The sequence below is a fragment of the Clupea harengus genome, chromosome 2 (genome assembly GCF_900700415.2).
Source record: "Clupea harengus chromosome 2, Ch_v2.0.2, whole genome shotgun sequence".
Lineage (NCBI taxonomy): Eukaryota > Metazoa > Chordata > Actinopteri > Clupeiformes > Clupeidae > Clupea > Clupea harengus.
This window is the reverse complement of record NC_045153.1, coordinates 23,396,871-23,416,900: the sequence shown is the minus strand read 5'-3', so window position 1 is coordinate 23,416,900 and position 20,030 is coordinate 23,396,871. Positions and strand designations below refer to the sequence as shown.

General features: G+C 43.2%; 1 protein-coding gene across 1 annotated transcript in view; it reads right to left on the bottom strand.

The window, feature by feature from the left end:
* The window catches only part of LOC116225218 (NXPE family member 3-like), a 35,794-nt gene extending 25,642 nt beyond the window's left edge, over nucleotides 1-10,152 (bottom strand). Inside the window, exon 1 of the mRNA XM_031587348.2 lies at nucleotides 9,701-10,152. The gene's annotated coding sequence lies outside the window, so the exon portion shown is untranslated. The remainder of the gene's footprint in view (nucleotides 1-9,700) is intronic.
* Between the last annotated feature and the right edge of the window lie 9,878 nt (nucleotides 10,153-20,030).

The window sequence follows — 20,030 nt, the reverse complement described above, 5'->3', positions numbered from 1 at the left end:
TATCAAAAAAATCCCCCCCTTGAGAATTTTTTCAGGAGCCGCCACTGATTATGAGTATGACATCGTCATTCTGACTAGAATTATGAGTATGACATCGTCAGGCTACTGTAACATGGTAGGGATTTGCAGCTCAAGTGAGTAGGTTAACATAATAGGCTAGAGTTCACTAGCTAGTTATAGCTGGCGGAGCTACTGAGTAGGGTAGCATACCCACAGGATCAATGAACCGACGTGATAAAAGAGAGCCACGACATCTGTAATTAACTCGTGATGATTTAAACATTTCGTTTCTTTTACTATTTTAAACTTCATGTGCTATACCCAGAGCTGCCAACTCTCACGGTTTCGCCGTGTGACACACGCTTTTGCATGTTTTCACACGCACTCACGCCACACATCCAATTTCTCACGGCAAAAAAAAAATCTGATTTTGGGCCAAGACGCGTTCGTTACTTTTCAAACTCCCCGAGGGTAGCTGGCGCTAAGGAGCGCATCTGTAACCCTACGGCGCAACCGTGAGAGTTCAGAACTGCCACCTCTCACGGTTTCGCCGTAAGACACATGCTTTTGCATGTTTTCACACGCACTCACGCCACACATCCAATTTCTCACGGCATACATGATGCAAACTATGCATGTTGTATCAGAACTTTGTTACAGTACACTTGTCACGGGGGTACGTGGGAGTAAAGAGCAGGTTGCGGTATTAATCAAAACAAAATATGGTATGTCCAAGAAGGCCACAGGCCAGTACAACCTTGCCCACAGATCTTAGAAAATGACTAACCAGCTTCTGATCTGCATCTGATACCTCATTTTTAGTTATTTTTGTCATGTGTTGATCCATTGTATTGCTTAAAAAGGCTACTGTATGAGCACTTTATTTGTTGCACTTTTTTGTTTGATGGAACGTGTGGTTGTAGGCTTTGAATAATGAAAAATATTTCTCCCTAACTAATGTTGTGTAATTTTTTGCTGAACATAAATCATTAAGTGCTCTTTAGAATACAATTATTAACAATATAGGTTAGGTTTCAGTTAAGAATTAGTTGAATACCATTGTAATCAAAATGTCAATCAACCTACCTTGGTCAAATCTTAAACACAGGTCTACTAATTAGGCTATATTGTGGTACATAGACAGTCATTGAGGCACAACAATAGTTTTCTGGTTGAATGTTCAGCTCAAGTCTAGAAGGCCCTACAAGTCATGATCAGATGAACATGAATCAGAATAAGTTCAGGTATTGCACATCTTTAGCATACCACCCAAAAATCCACTAGAATGCAGGAAATAACATCACCTTAAACCAAAATTCAGCTATGTCTTGGCTTCACAGAATGTAACCAAAGTTGTCCATCTCCAGTAGGCTGCCCCTATCAACGTCTTTGGGCCCCACAAACCACCAGGATGCAGGGCACAACATGGGTACAACGCCAAATTAATTCCAATTCCCTGATTCCCAAAATGTTGGTCACCCGCGTCAAAATCTCACTCCAAGGTTTTTGGAAAAGTTGGCAGCTCTGTATTATACCTTTATATCCAGCAGCTGATTATGGCAGCTTTAATCAGCTTGGGTCGGACAGTCGCTCCAAGTTGTTTACGTTATCACCGTCTGTCTGCACGCTCGCAACTCGCGAGGCTCACTCACTCATGACCAAACAAAGCCGTGCGCTTGCCACCACAGTCTCAAACAGGCGGGATTCCTGTGCTACTCGAGACTATTTTGTTTCTAACTCTAAAAATTCAGCAAAATAAGTTCACTAAATCGGTTGTTAGGTGTAAATTTGACGACCTCAAAATAAAAATATATTTTTGGAGGGGCTAAGGAAACTTATCTAGCGTAAAAATAGGGCTAGATACACCCCTGGTTTCACGTTACCACTTTTGACAAGGGTCTCGTTGCAGATTAAATACATCGGTGTTGTGCTCCCCACAGGCAGCACAAATGCACAGGCTACTTGTCAGTCCACTCTCTTAAATTCGCGATTTTTGGAATCAACTTTTTTGGTCCGCCTATTGAGTACCCCTGCTCTAAAGTATCATGTTTTAGTTTAAAACTTTAGTGTAATAGTAAAACATAACACCATTGAAACGTCTAAATATATTCAAATTCATTCATATAAAGTATTTCAAGATTTTAAAACATTCAATTCATAGCAACTGGAATGTAACAATAACTAAACACAAAATTTTACAAAAAAGTAATGTTTGACAAAATATTTCAAAACATAAAACAGAAATGTTCACATTACTGTTGGCTACTCTCTGTTTAATTCTTGTAGAGCTGATATACCATTTCAGTTGTGGCAACTAAAGCAGTCCCAGTCTGAATGAGTTAGCCGTGTGTGGCGTGAATTAAGAGGCTCTGGTTCTGATATTACTTTGAGCACATCCTTTATATAGTAAAAAATGATATCAGCTGGATGGGGCCAAGTGAACACATTATTTCTTCCCAACTGCTGCATGCAGCTCACCTCAATCTCATCACCAATCACCTGAAGAACCGGTCTCACGAATAGCTGACCTTCGTATTTCACTAAGATTAACTTCCCATTCAGATCGTCATCTTGGGCACTGGCCTGGGTACCGGCTGTTTGCAAGTTGACCCTTGTGGTATTGTGGCACTGGCAGATATGTGGTCTGTTGCAGAAGCAGGAGATCTCCCTGTGCATTATGTTCCCTGGCTCAGTGGAGATGACCTGGTGTATAGTTCCCTTTACAGGTGGCACAGCTTCAGGAACTGCTTCATCAAATTTTCTAATGTTCTCCTCACTCACCCAGAAGAACCTAGCGTCAGATTTCCTCTCTGTTACAAGGCTCTAAAAATCTTCTGGGGTCTGGACATCTGCTCCCATTTTGACAGCAGAGTCAGCAGTGTGCTTAACTGCACCACCAACTCCATCGGGGCGCCTTTGCCGTGGGACTTCTCAGAGAAGTTCCAGGTCACCTGCTTGAAGCCTGAGAGGAAGGGGATGGTGCTGAGCAAATAAAACAAAATGTATTTCGGTACTGAGTGACAGGACCGTCACTCATGTGTAAAGTTGTGGGGGATGGGTTGCATTTCCTCATTACATCCTTCAGCACTGGCTCCAAGTGGGCCCACACAGCTCTCTCATCGCGCCGAAGGGACGCAGAGATGGTGGCATAGGACTGTGAGCCAGCTGCTGTATAAGCTACACAGGTGTGGACAGTAGCTTGCTTCCGACTCCCTCCAAAATGGAAAGACTGCACCTCACTATTAAGCTTGCAGGAGAAGTTTTCTGAAAAATCGATATGGAGGACAACCTCATCTTCTCTTAGGCTTTCTTTCAAAGCCCTGCATTCTTTGGCTTGGTGTAGCCAATTGTAGTGGTGTTTGGCTAGGCCGTCGTGCTTCTGGTTGAAAAGTTTAAACAGTTCTGTACAGGTTCCAATTTGGGCTTTTTTAACAAAATTCATATATGTCTTAAGCCCCTCTGTCACAGGTTTTCTCTTCCACTGACTCCAGGTCACACTCTCTTCTGTCTGAGGTCTTGAAACTTCCACCTCATTATAGCAACATTGTGGACAGACTCTATACATACATGGCTTGTTTTCTGTACTGCATGCGATTGAGGAAAACAGCTGGGAAAGGCTAGCAGTTTTCAGAAGACCTTTCTGCTGCAGTTTGTCAGTAAGGAGTTTGACATTTTCATGGTCCGAACAAGCACATGTGTTCCTGTCTGAAACTTTTGGTTGTGTAACAAAGAAAGAACAATACCGAACAAATTGTCTGTAAGACAGCCAGTGTGACTTCTGCATTTCACAGTTATACTGCGGATGGAGTTCAATTAAAGGTTTGACCAAGACACACCGCTGTTGTTTAATTTAGTTTTTTGTGACCGTGTCCTTTCTCCCTGGCAGTAAGCGACTGTTCTCATCTCGACAGAGAAAGTCAGCTACTTTCTCCTTTCTCTGGATGGCCAGTTTCTTCCCTTATCGTTTCCCTTCAGTATTCGATTTTTCCTTTTGCTTCTTCGATTCTTTGGCTCTTAATCTTTCTACGCGCTTTCTTAATTTTTCAGACTCTTTTTTGGCAACTTCCATCTCACTTTTTATTTTGTGCATTTTACGGCGCAATTTAGCTTTCTCTCTTAGCCATTTCACATTACTGTTGGCTACTCTCTCTGGTGTTGAGGATGCTCTGGGTGGATCTAAACTGACAATATTCCCTCTATCAATGTTAGGAGGGTTAGGTTGAAACTCTGCTGGGACTTCTATGGGAGTATTATCCATTGACTCTGGTGTAAAATTAAAAATGTCCTCCATAGCCCTGTTCCTTTCCCTGTGCTTTCTCTGGTCTTGCTTCCACTGTTGTCTCGCTTTTTTCTGTTCTGTTGTGTACAGCTGGCTGATGGGGGGGGGGGGGGTTCACAATTTTTTCCTCTCTCTTCCTCCTCTGAAACTACAAAACATGAGAACTGATCAACTGGCATATTCCCATTATAAAATTGGAAAGGTCTGACAACTGTATAAAAGTAACAACTACAAAATCCAGGCTTGCATTACAGTTTATCATACTTTTCTTTTTGCAAGGTATGTTTCTCTTGCAGCCGGATCATTTTTAATGCTGCACTGTGTCGTGCAGATTTTTCTAAAAATCTAAAATAATTTTTAAAAATCATAAAAATGTTTGAAACTGTATACCATCTTTAATATTAAACTAATAAACATTTGAGAAAATTAATAGACAATCTAAGAGCCTTATATATCATATAATAATTAATGATAATATTATAAGGTATAATATATAGTTAAATTCCTTGCAGTTGCGCCACCTGACTGACTGGTTGCACCACCTGACTTTCCCCTCTAATTTCAAATTAAACAGGCCTCTAGTTGGACGCCTGTATTAGTTTTTGAGTTCAAGTTCAAGTTCATTCATATAATATTAAAAAGAGTTTTATTATAAAATAACATTTTCCTAGTTAAACATTGGTTGTACCACCTGACATAAAAAGTGTACCAATCTAACTTTGATGTGAAAGTACCTATTTTTATAAAAAATTGAGAGAAGATTACCAACCTTTTCACTCGTCATAAAGGTCAGTTGGGGTCCTCTGGATGATGCAATATCCTGTTTACTATTATTGACATTCCACTTCAGAATAAAAGCCACATTTTTACGGTTGCACCACCCTGACATTTGAGAACATACAAATTGCTGGACAAAAGTTTTTTGATTATCTCAACTAGATCAAAGTATTGATATTTGGAAAATTGGATTTATTTGAAAGGTTTCAAACATAAAATCATGCCACAGTATCTTACTTTGAATTTATTATCATTAAAACACCATTTTCAATACTTTTTTTGGTCTGTTAATTTGCACGGACGGTTGCGCCACCTGACATTTTGGGGGTTTGAGATGCCAAAACACAAAATAATATCTTTTTATTTAATTTACTGAAAATGTATTCAAACTAAATAGATTAAAAAGAATAAAGTGATGCATGTCATGAATTGATTCAAACTATTTAAAAAGAAAATGATGCAGTCGGACACAAAACTATGCATGTCATGTCATTGACCCACTTCTATATACCACTTATTGCGGCGACAACTGAATGTCGCCGAGAGGCTAAGTAAGGGAGATTCACTTGAGTGACGCGCTACCAACAATTTCAATGTCCGCTCTGGAGGTTACGATTTCTTTTGTTTATTTTTATGGGCAGATAAACATCCTTCTTGAACAGGACAGCAGATAGAAAAGTGCAAGTGCTTCTGTGCAAGGTGGCGATAATAAATATACATGCAATTCATCCAATAAGCGTTTTAGTTAGTCCATAAAATCCAAAGTTCCAATAGTCCATAAAATCCAAAGTTCCAATACTCAGCATATTGAGCGGTCAACAAAAACTGTGCTCTCCCTACTCACCCCCTCCCCATACTACCACAGGTGCCCAGGTGCATATATTCATTCACCAATTCCTATGCCAATACCCACGTGACTTGCATACACACCCACCAGATATCAAAATAAAAGCACCAAAGCACAGACCAATTCAACCATGGCATATGGCCGCTATATTCCAGCCCCTAATTATTACCAATCATAGTTGTAATAATTACCATTACATAGCACTATAACATCAAAGTCATGCAATACATAAGTATTCTTGTGTGTTCCAAGAGGCAGCTGGCTCTTCCTTCTTCAGAGGGCGCAAGTCTAGTCTGGGCCAGAGGTTCAAGCACATAGCCCATCGGAGTGATCTTTACCATCACTCTCTGTCCAGTAAGTTGGTTGGTCAGTCGTCAAACAAACAAACAAACAAACAAGCAAGAGTTCTTCAGGCTTCCGCCCCTTGTAGAAGACAGACCTTAGTTATTGGCCTGTCCAGCTGGTTTGTCTTTGTCTTGATAAGCAGCCTTCGTACAAGACCTCTTCTGTCTGGGAACGTTTGGATGACCTTTCCCATTATCCAGAAATTACGAGGTGCTGTCTCATCCACAATGAGGACTATGTCCCCCCACCGTGAAGTTGCGCTTCTTGTCACACCACTTTTGCCGTTCTTGACTGTTTCTCAAAGGCAAAGCGATCTGGTAGTGACCATCCAAAAGCTGGGCAGAATCTGTGACCAACTTCATAAAGTTTTGATCTTTCCTTGACAGACTAGGTCGTTCATCCTGGCCGCATTCTGGGAAATCCATTTTAAATTGCTGCTGCCAAAGATCGTCAAGATTCAACACAGAAATCCTATTAACTGTTACAGTGCCAAGTTCTTCACCATCGTCTCCCCCAAGTGGTCCATTGACAGTCCATCCCAGAAGGGTCTTGATTGCATAAGGTCCATTATCCACGCTGCAAACTACTTCCAATGGCTCCAGGACCTTTGGCACATTTGTTCCTATCAGCAGTTCGACTCTTGAGTCAATTTCTGGCAGATGTATGTGTCTCAAGTGGGGCCATCTCTGAAGATCTCTTTGACGTGGAATGTTGTCTCGATTGACGGGCATGCTTTGTTGTGTGTACGTACTGGGCAACTGACAGAACTGTTCACCATCCAGACCTGCCACTTCTAGACCGGTGACCTCGTAGCTGTTCACCACCTTTTCTTGACCCATAGTACGTAAAAGGATACGGGTCTTCTTTCCTGAGAGATTGAGCTTATGCATCAAATTCTCTGTGCAAAACACAGCAGTGCTGCCTTGATCAAGGAAAGCATAAGTAATCACAGTCTTATTGCTTTTACTAGACTTAATGTGCACTGGCACTATGGGAAGCTTACATTCATGATCACCAGCCCCAGTGAGACCACTAGACACAAAAGCTTTATCCACTGCAGTACCTAGCTCTTGTTCGGTTTCAGGTTCTGTCTGCCTTCCCCTTGATGGAATATGAAGTAGTGTGGGGTGTCTTAAATCACACACTTGACAAGACAGGCGCTTTCTACAGTCCCTGCTGATGTGTCCTTTACATAAACAGGCAAAGCAAACACCATTTTCCATTAGGAACGTAATCTTTTCCCTGTGAGTCTTTCTCTTCAGTTGGTGGCATGACTCAAGTGTATGTTCAGCTTCACAAAACAAACAGAATTTCGTTGGTAAGATACGTTCTGGTATATATTCCATTGTTTCTGTGTAAATGTCCCTAGTATTCATGGTTGTAGCAAAACTACTTTTGTTGGGTCTCTGTATGGGCCTTGGTGGAGTATCTTGAATATTTCCAAAAACAGGGTCTGTTAGAATTCTTACTTGTTTTTCAATAAAGTCTACGATGTCGCTGAATGTAGCTCTTTCCTGATGTCTCTCCTGTAACTCACATGCAACAGTTCTCCAGCGATCCCTTAGCCTGTATGGCAGCTTCTTTATGATTGCAATCATATTTGCAGGCATGTCCAGTTCATACATATACTGCACGTCATTCATCATATTACAGCAACCTCTGAGGAAGAGACTGTAATCTTGTAGTATTTTGACATCATCTGACTTAATTGGAGTCCAAGACAGAGCTTTCTCCATGTATGCAGCCGCAATCCTTTGCTCATTGCCGAAATGTTTCCGTAGCAAGGCCTTCGCTTGAACATAGCCCTCCTCGGGCTCAACATGCAGGCAACTTCTCACGAGTGCTCTTGGGTGCCCTCTAGTATATTGTTCGAGGAAGTACAGACAATCACTGCAGTTATTAGACTTGCTTTCAACGCCACTCTCAAAGGCCCTCATAAAAGAATGATAATGCAATGGATCACCCTCGAAAACCTGTATATCTCTTTTAGGCAAAGATGACAGCTGCTGTTGTTGCATCAAAAGAGTGGTTATTTCATTCTGCTTCTTCATGACGTCAAAAACGTTACTTTGTTCATTATGAATGGAGGGTCCTTTAATGGTTTTCCTATGTTGAGAGTGATTTGCATTGAAATGGAGATTGGGCTTGCGTGCACGGTCCTCTGAGGTAAAGTGCTGGATCTGAGTGTGAGTGGCCATTCTCACTTTAGGTCTTGTGACGGGATCGCCACCGGTATCTAGCACAATCCTTTTAGGTGGTTCAGTTGACTGAGGAATAAATGGGGCAGCATTAGCATTGCATTTCTTTGAATTTCCTTGAGCTTGGCTGAAGTATGAATTCATGCCATTTGATTGTTCCGTTGCAGTGCTTCTAGCACCAGTCAAGCTTGCAGACCTCAACACACTCACTTTAGCCATATGTGCTGCAATGTCCTCGTCCAGCTTGAGCTTCTCTTTACGTTTCCGTATTCGCTCTTCTTCCTCCTCCAGTGCATGTTTGTCCCGCATAAGGTTTTGTCGCGCCATTAATGCTGCCAGGTCAGCTTCAGCCTTAATGCAGGCAGAATAGATGCTTGATACAGAAGAGTATGTAGAGGTTGTACTTGGAGCATTTGATATACTGTCAGCTGGTTGTACAGCGTCTTGCAGATCTCCCTGTATTGCAAGGTCTTTTGCTGATAGCTGTGGATGACAAACATTCTCCAACATGATACATTGTGCCATCTCCTGAGATGAAGCTTTCATTCCAAAGTCGGGAACATTTGCACAATTATTTTAAATGTTGACGGCACAATCATTTTCAACAGTCTTAATAGTCTGATCATTTTCAATAGAAACAGAGTTTGTTTCACCAAGGGGGCCTTCAATTTCATTTAACCACTGTGTCACAGAACCTTTGAATGTATCGCTATATTTTATAATACTCGAGAACCAGTCATTTTGTATGGCTTGTTGATCATCAGGTAACAACGGTAATAGTGCTTCATGTAACTTAAGGGCAGAATCATAATGTTGTATAAGAGCTTGCAGCCTGAAGTTCACCTGTTGTGCATTTTCATTTCGTTTCATTAGTTCTTTCGTAGCAGGAATCAACTTTTTGATTTTATTTACATGTGTGTTACGCTCCTTTTGAAGCCTTTCAATTTTGCCCATCAAAGCCTTTCCAGTGAGTTTGACTTCCCGTTTAGTAGGTAAAGAGTCGGGGACATCATTTACGCTTTCGCTTTCGTTTTCGTCACTCATATTGTATAGCAGTTCAACGGTTTGCAAAGTTCAAAGAGATTCATAGGGTTTATGCTTCTTCAATACAATTCATTATACCCTTCTCAACAGTCAATGTATCCAATTTTAGCGAAGTTTTCACGAGCAGCAGACAGCGTTCCCAAAGGGAACACGCTCCAAACAATCACAGCTGTGTTCTATCCAATTATGAATGCATGTGCACAGGCCTACCGGTCTGGAGTTCGCTTGGCGAAGTCTTCTGGCTTTCACGATCAGTCCGAGATGATTCCAAGTGTCTTCGTTCAGTCATATCCACATCATGTCTGGCATTTACTAGGCCAACGCGGATCCACTTTTTTGTTGACAATATTGCGGCGACAACTGAATGTCGCCGAGAGGCTAAGTAAGGGAGATTCACTTGAGTGACGCGCTACCAACAATTTCAATGTCCGCTCTGGAGGTTACGATTTCTTTTGTTTATTTTTATGGGCAGATAAACATCCTTCTTGAACAGGACAGCAGATAGAAAAGTGCAAGTGCTTCTGTGCAAGGTGGCGATAATAAATATACATGCAATTCATCCAATAAGCGTTTTAGTTAGTCCATAAAATCCAAAGTTCCAATAGTCCATAAAATCCAAAGTTCCAATACTCAGCATATTGAGCGGTCAACAAAAACTGTGCTCTCCCCATACTACCACAGGTGCCCAGGTGCATATATTCATTCACCAATTCCTATGCCAATACCCACGTGACTTGCATACACACCCACCAGATATCAAAATAAAAGCACCAAAGCACAGACCAATTCAACCATGGCATATGGCCGCTATACCACTGTAACTTTTCATAGGTTTCACAGTGTGTTTCACAGTTCGCTTCTTGCACTAACACTGAATTGTTTTTTATGTGATGACTTATTTTGCTTTTGTAAGCCAATACCAAGATCAGTCAATAAATATTGTTGGTTTTGACTTAGGCTATATGTTGCCCCCTTCTTTATGTTGTTACTGGACATATCATGTGTCCTGTTAAGCTATGTTACATCAAACAACATTTGAGACATGAAATAAAAAGTGGGATCATTTAATGTGGAGCCACATCATGTTTTCTAATGAAGGCTCCTGGATGCCTTTCTTCCATAGCTTTCCACCTGTAACTTGCTACTCTAGCTATGTAGCAAGAGGGGAAATATTACTGTTGTGTGCTGCCAATAGTGGACAAAAAGGTATTGCTGTATGAGTTAATCAGCTAACTTAATGTACCTACTGAATGGGTCGCCTTAATCATTATAAAAAAAAAATTGCCCCCCCTGAGAATTTTTTCAGGAGCCGCCACTGTATTTGACATCATGACATCAGAGGCTGAAGGAGTTTTGATATGTGGTGGAGACTTGAATGTAAGACTTAATGATAAATTAGATTCATCAGGAGCGAGTACTGGACAAACTAAAATTAATAAGAAAATTAACACTGTGATGCGAGAGGTAGGAATCATTGATGTGTGGAGGGATTTACATCCAACAGTACGAGACTACACCCACCTTCCCCATCCTCACTCTGTGTATACAAGAATTGATTACTTCCTGATGTACAATACAGATAGACATAGAATTACTCACTGTGAAATAGGTAATATTGATATCTCAGACCATAGCCCCCTGTATCTTACTATTGATTTAAACAGAAATGCTAAGCATTCATTTTGGAAATTGAATTCTAGTATACTAAATAGTCATTTGGTTAAGGAAGAGCTAGGAGAGGAAATTCAAACGTATTTTGATTTGAATGATACAGGGGATCTGGGCCCATCTATGTTGTGGGACACATTCAGGCAGTAATGAGAGGCAATATTATAGCCCGTACAGCACGTCTCAAAAGGTCAAGACAGGAAAGGTTGGATTCACTGCAGTCGAAATTAAAGGTGCTACAAAGAAAACATAAAGATAGTGTAGACCCAAACACTGAGCAAGAAATAAAAATAGTGAAAAACGAAGTATACATTGACGAAGTATACACAGGAAATACAGAAGAAACTTGTCTATCTCAAGCAGAAATATTAGGAAGTTGGGGGCAAAGCATCCAAGCTGCTTGCCTATAGGCTAAGGAAAAAACAGGCAGACAGTACGCTCTATAAAATAAAGAACCCTGAGACTAAGGTGATTGAATGTCAGCAGGAAAAATTTAAAGAATGCCTGCTGTCTTTCTATCAAAAACTATACTCTCTAGAACAGTTAGACAATGACACAAAAACAGACACTTTTCTACAATCAATACAATTGCCAAAAGTCACTGATGCTCAGAATAATATTCTTAGAGCTCAGGTGACTGCAGAAGAAATTAACTTAGCTATTACAAGACTTAAGACCGGTAGTTTTACCTGTGAGTGGTATAAGTGTCTGAGGCATACATTAGTGCCCTTACTGTTGAAGACCTATAACTGGATAATTAAAAAAGAAGAAATGCCCCCTTCATGGAGGGAGGCAGTGATTTCTCTCATTCCTAAGGAAGGCAAAAACAGACAGGAATGTGATAATTTAAGACCTATAAGTGTATTGAATGTGGATACATAGAGAGAGCATGTTCCAGTGGTTCAAACTGTGGTAAACATAAGCCGTCAAGAACAATGTGCAAGTCCCCAGTTCACATAGGGAGAACACGTTCAAAAGGAGTGGGGTGGTAACAGATACAAGAATGGTAGGAAGTGACAGTGTAGGTGTAGGTGCCCAGTAGGTGTAGGTGTAGGTGCCTAAGGTGGCACTTCAAGTTATATGTACAAACCACATTATTACAGAACAGGAAGGATTCTACATGTACCACACACATAACAAATGAATATAACGCAACACATATTCCTCTGACAGGTTAACAGCTACGGCGTAGTTCTACCAGAATACACAGCGGCATAACAATAACACCAGTCCGCATAGCAGAATCCGAGCTACGCTACATAGCCCCCTCCAGGCGGGTTACATGTCCTCATAAACCCCAGCCTGCATGACAAAGTCCTGAAGATGAGCAGGGGCCCTGCGGGTACGCCCTGAGTGGTTCGATGGCGTCCTCGTTGCAGGTAGAGCAGTAGAGCGGTTGTCATAGGCACGCTTCTGTCGTGTACCCACCGTGTGCAGAGCCTCCCGGTTGAGTTCATGCGCCTTGCGGAGTTGGTCCCGCAGCCGGTAGTAGTAGCTCAGTCCTGGCGCGCCCTCGACCGCTGGCTCCGGGGGTGGTCCGAACGGCAGATCCACGGGCGTCCGGAGCTCGTGGCCGAACATCAAGGCAAAGGGTGTGCATCCGGTGCTCTCCTGAACTGCGCTTCTGTACGCCCACAGGACCATGGGGATGTGGAGGTCCCAATCCGCCTGCCGATTGCCGGTGATGGTCAATTGCTCCGCCAGCGTCTTATTGAAGCGTTCTACCAGTCCATCGCTCTGGGGGTGTAGTGGGGTAGTCCGTGTCTTCTTTACCCCCAGCAACCGAAAGACGTCCTGGAACACCTCTGCCTTGAAGTTCCTCCCCTGGTCGCTGTGCAGTTCCTCAGGGGCGCCGAAACGAGAGAACATCTCGTTCACCAGGAATTTCCCTGTTGTTGCGGCACTCTGGTCGGAAGTGGCGTACGCCTCGGGCCACTTGGTGAAGTAATCCATTGCCACCAGGATGTAGCGGTTATTCCGTGTGAGAGCACTGCCCCAACACCCACGTCGCTGGCATCGGTGTCGAGGATGAAGGAGCGAGTGGGGTCGGGGAATGCTAACACTGGTGCCTACACCAGCGCTGCCCGCAGCCTGTTGAATGAGTTGGCGCAGTCCTCACTCCAGTCAAAGGGCAGCGCCTTCTGCGCCAGTCGATGTAGCGGGCTAGCTATATCGGCGAAGCCCTTGACGAAGCGTCATAGCCCTTGTCCGATGGACCTTCAGGTGTACCTGCCAATACCCGCTCCGAAGGTCCAGCGAACTGAACAATTTCGACCCGGCAATGTCGTCGAGGGTGTTGTGGATCCGTGGTAAGGGGTATGAGTCTTTTCGTGTGACATCGTTCAGGCGTCGGTAATCCACACAGAAACGCCATGTCTGAATTTTTTTCCTTACCAGGACTGCCGGCGCCTTCTATGGACTGTTGTTTGGCTCGATGACTCCTGCTGCCGCCATCTCCGCAATCTGCTGCTCTGCTGCCTCCCGTTCGGCTAGGGGCAGACGCCGGGGACGAAGGCGAATCGGGCGAGCATTTCCCGTGCCGATGTCGTGTTGCACTTCGTCCCGTGCAGCGAAAATGTCCATAAATCCCTGGAGCAGTTGCTGTAGTCTGAGCTTTTGGGCAGGCAGCAGCACTACGAGCACACAGGTCTTGGACGGCTTGTCTTGTTTCCTCGGATGGCTGTGGTGTCGTAGAGTTGAAGCTGCTCTGCGTTGTTTTGCTTCCGGCGTGATGTTGTTCTTCCGGAGCCTGGCTCTGCTGTGGCGGTGGGCGGAGACTGGCCCGGACTGGGAGGGGCGTGCTGTTTGTGGAGCGGACCTGGTAGAGGACTGCGATTCTTCGGTGGCCCGACAGCTGATGAACTTCTAGCTGCCAGCCCGGCTCTGACTGCTGCAGCGCTTCTTGTTGTTGAAACTTCTCCAACGGCGCGCAGACTCCCGGTCACTTTGCCTTTGCCTTTGCCTCACAGAAGCCCCCCACAGAGTCAATAAGTCCAGGCCAATGAATATTGGCCAGCCAGAACGAGTGTTGGACGGTGCGGCCAGCGATGGAGACGGTCAGGGCTTTTCTTCCTTTCATAGACGCTTGTTCTCCAGTCACTGTCGCGATGCGTGTCTTTGTGGCTACCCAGCCCGGTGGGGTTGGCTGGTCGGTGTTGGGTAGAACACCCGGTCGGATGATTGAAATGGTGGACCCCATGTCGCAGTCCACATACAGTCCATGTGCTTGGCCAATACGTCCCAGTCTCTGTTGATCAGGGGAGGGGGCTATGGTGATAGACGAGGGTGGCGATCCTCCCATTGGGCCACCCTCTACCGGTTTAACGCCGCCTGCTGAGGTGCGATCCGTGGTGCCGGCGCCAAGCATCGCCGGGCCACATGACCAGGCTCCCCGCATCGGTAGCAGCCGTCGTCTCGCCTCCTCTGTTGTCCGGGGCTTCGCCTGGGGTATTGCCGTGCTTCGGTCGCCGCTGCCTGTCGTGTCTCAACCACTTCGTCCTCGTCGATCTCCCCAGTCACGTCCGCCTGCCGTATCTGATGTCTTGAGACACACAGGACATGTTCCACCTAAAGTTCAGGTGAATGTGCTCTCGGAGCCGTTCTGGGCGCAGGCCTCGCACAAACGCCTGCAGTGTGAGCTCCTCCTGCTCGGCATCCGCAAAGGTTGAATGTCCTCTCCGAGTGTAGAACCTCAGGTCAGTGGCGAATGCCCCGAGGCTCTCTCCTTCCTTCCTGAAGCGGTTGGCCAGCTTCTCCCGTGCATCATCCGTGAACACGTGCTGTCCGAAACGGCGCTGCAAATCGACACTCATACGCACACTGACACAATACATTTTAACATGAAAAAGGACTGAATGGAGTGAAATGTGAACCTGTATTTAAGACAAATGGTTGTCCTCTTGAAACACGTGTCCTTCTAAAAATATCCCCTCCTCTGCAATAACGCAGTGTGATTCACTGGGAGTCTGCACCAGTGAAGACAGGTGGAGATGTGGGCGACCTGAGTCAGACAGAGCTGACATGTGAGTGAGTGATAGGTTATCAGTAAGGATCATGTACATTTTTTACAGGATTATAAGTCAATCATTGACAACCTCTGTGCCTTGCACGCTCAAAAGACATTATATGCTACATGCCCAGACACTGTACAGGGGGGGACATCTGCCTTTGTCGCGCGCTGCTTCAGTGCTGGACCCTTAAAAATCTCCATGAATCGTTTTCTCTTCTCTTTCGGAGAACATTCAGACTCCTCAATCATGAGTTGTGCTTGTTCCTTCCCCTGGTCAGAAGATTCTTCACCTGCTGGTGTGGCCAGAAAAGAGACGCAAACGCCAATAACTACCATCCTCAAATGGGGGTTTTTGGACCTTCTCAAAAAGCTCTCCAACTGCTTGCAAAACAGACTCTGTTGCGGAACATAGAATGCAGGTCTTCTACAGTCTTGCAGAGGAGGTGGTGCATCATTCACATAAGACCAGCAAGCTATTAAGCTTGAAGGTTCTCCCTTTTATACGCACCCGTCCCAAGCATTTAACTGACTGTAAAGTTTCTTCAATCTTCTCAGTCTCAATGTCTTCAGGGCAGTGGCGTAACGTAGTAACAACGGGCCCAGGTGCAAGATATTATGACGGGCCCCCCTAGTAAACGCAAAAAAAAAAAAAAAAATCGTAGTGTTCCCTACTTTCGCAACCGCGTAAAAAAAAACCGATAATCGAAGGTGTTTGTTATCGATATAAATAGTGTTTAATTAATCAACCTTACTTATTTCAGAAGCGATGGGTGTGTACACAATTAACTAAGTCTTGTTTGACTAACATTTCTTACCGTAAAAATAGTTAGAAAGTAATAATAATAGCGACCACTATTTACCCAACTTGTAGCCTAGTAATCCTGCCCTACCATAATGTATGTAGGCTATAACTTGTCTTGAAATGTATATCTATCACAATAGCCGTAAGTTACCTGTTGCATGGTTGCTGACACACCACTGAGGGCAGAAGCAGCGGTGCTGATGATCCCTGCTCACTCCGTGGGCTCGCGACTAGTTGACGCCGGGCTATTTAAAAAGCCGAATTGGTTTAACTATAGCGTATTGTATTGTCACATGATCAAATAGAGACTTGACATTGGACAACAACATACATATTACCCAGCAATCATCATTGCTAATCACAAAAATACCAAAGAAAATAATAACTTATTCATTTCATTGAATAGTTTTTTGATAGTTTCTATAGTGTATGTAGGATAAGCATATGATTTTGTTATAAATTGCTACTTTTCCCCAAAAAATAATGACAACCATGACTGAGATAAGTTTGCCTTTTCAAGTGTATATATAGCATTTTACACTACAGCCTTGTTATGAACAGCGTGTATTTGAACATAAGCATATCCGAGAAAATTTTACGCTATACTAAGTTTGGGCCCGTCGAGCGACGCCTGTCGGTGTACTTGGAAAGGGGGGGGGGCCGTCGGGCATGTAAATCTTTGGGCCTGGCTACGGGCCCCGACACCCCACGGGCCCAGGTGCAGCCGCACCTGCTGCACCCCCTATAGTTACGCCCCTGTGAGTGATATTAAAGGTAAGAGGGAGTGAAGGGCTCCCATTTTCTTTTTTATGATAATACCCAAGATGGGACGAAAACCTCACCAGGGAATTGGTTATTTTCTTTGGTCTGTGGTTTGGTTGGCACTTTGTGCATATTCCCCAGAGAGAGTTAGAGGTCACAACTCTCTGCCTATAATACAGTAGGGGCTGGTGGACACATTTCTTCAGCCAGCTGGGTTTTTGGAAGTCAAAGGTGTTTATTTGGTTCATTTAAATGTGTTTGTTCTTAGTTCTTATATCCTTGACATGTCTGTTAAGTCCACACAATTTTTGAAGTAAAGCTTTTTATTTTAAACACAGGGGATTTTATGGGAAGGAAAAAAAACAAGAAAGAAGATTATTTATGTCTGATTTAGGGGTTGTTAGTTACAATGTTAAAGGTATCAATCATCCCATTAAGAAGAAAAAGATTCTAGCTCAGTTGAAAAAATAAAATTGTTCAATAGGGTTATTACAGAAAACTCACCTAAATGAGGCTGAACACAAGAAATTGAGAAGAGATTGGGTGGAGCAGGTGTTCTATGCATCTTGTCCAAATAGCAGAAAGAGAGGAGTGGCAATTTTGATTAGTAGATCCAGCGGTCTTACAGTACATAGTGAAGTAAAGGATATTCAGGGAAGATATATAGCAGTTATAGGAAAAATAGGTGGAATAGACCTGACCATCATGAATATTTATGCTCCGAATGAAGATGATCCTTCATTTTTTAAGGACATTGCATCCATATTGGCAAGGGAAGCTAAAGGTACCATAATTTTAGGAGGATACTTTAATTGTGTCCTAAATGCAAAATTAGACAAATTACCCACAGACCATGGACCCCCTAGCAGGAAATCTAAAGCTGCAAAACATATGTTGGAAGAGTTGGGGCTTGTAGATAGCTGGAGAGCCAAGAATCCAACAACAAAAGATTTTACATTTCTGTCTACGGTTCATGAGTCATACTCCAGAATTGATCTGATTTGCATTTGCAAAGCAGACCCTTCATAAAATTAAGGAGTGTGTTATAGAACCTATTACTCTATCTGATCATGGCCCAGTAAGACTGAAATTAAACTTGGGTTTCGAAAGGCATTTTAAATACTGGAGATTAAACATCTCTTTGCTGACAGACCCGATAACCCAAGAGCAATTAAAACAAACTATAGAAGAATACTTTGCAATAAATGATAATGGAGCAGTATCCCCCTCCACCCTTTGGGATGGGGCTAAGGCGGTGCTGAGAGGGAAATGTATTGAAATAGCCGTTAAATTAGATAAACAGAGACTTGAAAAGGAGAAACAATTAGAAAGTGATATAAAAAGATTGGAACATGAGCATAAAGTATCTGGGGACAAAAATATATTGGAACAACTACATCATGCTCTGGATGAATTACTTACACGCAAAGCTGAGGGGGCGCTCAGACATACAAATCAAAGATATTATGAGATGGGGAATCGAGCAAGCCGGCTACTTGCCTTTCAGTTGAGAAAAGAGCAGTCAAACTGTATTGTTCCTAAAATAAGGCATCCAACATCCTTAGCTGAGGTTTCACATCCAGTAGAAGTGGCAGGGGTGTTTCAAACTTTTTACCAGAATCTTTACGATGCACCAGAGGAAGCACCAAGCACGGTGAAAATGGAGGGAATATTTAAAATTCTTAATTTAGTAAAGCTATCGGAAGCAGAGGCGGAGGAGTTGACAGCCCCAATTTTAGAAAGTGAAATAGAAGGAATCATCAGATCTCTGAAAAATAATAGATCTCCGGGGACAGATGGTCTGCCAGGTGAATTCTACAAGACCTTTATGAAGGAGCTTGTGCCTAGGCTTTGTGGGGTCTTTAACTATGCCTTACATGAAAATGACCCACCCAAGAGCTGGTCAGAGGCCGTATTAACAGTCATACACAAAGAGGGGAAGGATCCACTGGAATGTGGCGCCTATAGGCCAATTAGTCTGCTTGGAAGTGATGTAAAGATTCTTAGTTCTATACTGGCGAATAGAATGCAGAAATACCTAAGGAATTTAATCAATCCTGATTAGACTGGGTTTATACCGGGCCGTCAAGGTGCAAATAATATTAGAAGAGTTCTAAATTTACAATCAGTAGCAAGAGAAGCTGCCCGTCCTTCAATGCTTCTCAGTCTTGACGCGGAGAAGGCGTTTGATAGGGTGGACTGGTCGTATTTAAATTATACTATGGAACGAATGGGATTTAATTTGACATGCCCACCATCCAAGACCTGTACACCTCCAGAGTCAGGAAACGGGCAGGAAAAATCACTGCAGACCCCTCACATCCCGGACACAAATTATTCAAACTCCTCCCCTCTGGTAGACGCTACAGATCACTGTTCGCAAAAACCTCCAGACACAAAAACAGTTTCTTCCCCCTCGCTGTCTCACTACTGAACAACTAACCCACTGTAGCATATATATTTATATTTATATATTTATCCCTGCACTTCTCGCACTCTCCACTTCTTCTTTGCACTACTGTTGTGCAACATTTCACAGCTACTGTATATAGCCATTCCGCCTTGTACATACTTTCTTAAACTCCTTAGTCCATTGCACTGTTGCACTGTTTGTTTGTTTGTATTGTATTGTATTGTGTTGTATATTTTGTGTAAGCACACTGAGAGTCACTTTACCAAGTCAAATTCCTTGTTTGTGCAAACTTACTTGGCCAATAAAACCTGATTCTGATTCTGATTCTGATTCTGACATGTATTAGATGGATTAACACTCTAAATAAAGACACAATATCAAGAGTTAGGGTTAACGGACACTGCTCTCAATTCTTTAAACTTAAGAAGGGGGTTCGGCAAGGAAATCCAGTGTCTCCTCTTTTGTTTGCACTGAGTATCGAACCGCTGGCTGAGTTAATAAGGGGTAATGATCAAATTGAAGGTATAGCAGATGAGGGGGGCATGATGCATAAGATATCGTTGTTTGCGGATGATATTCTGTTGTTTATAAGAAATCCATTGTCATCTATACCAGCAGTTATGCAATGTCTGAGGAACTATGGGGAAGTTTCAGGACATAAAGTTAATGAGGGGAAATCGGAAGCAATGATGATTACAGGAAGCTGGCCTACACAATTGGACAGACTTGTGAGATTTAGATGGTCAAAGGGGGGCTTTAGGTACTTGTGGGTGATTTTGACTCCTATTTCTTTTAAATTATACAGCGCAAACTATGACAAACTTATTTCCCAGATCAAAAATGACCTGGAAAGGTGGGAGATGCTTCCCCTTTCCTTGGTTGGGAG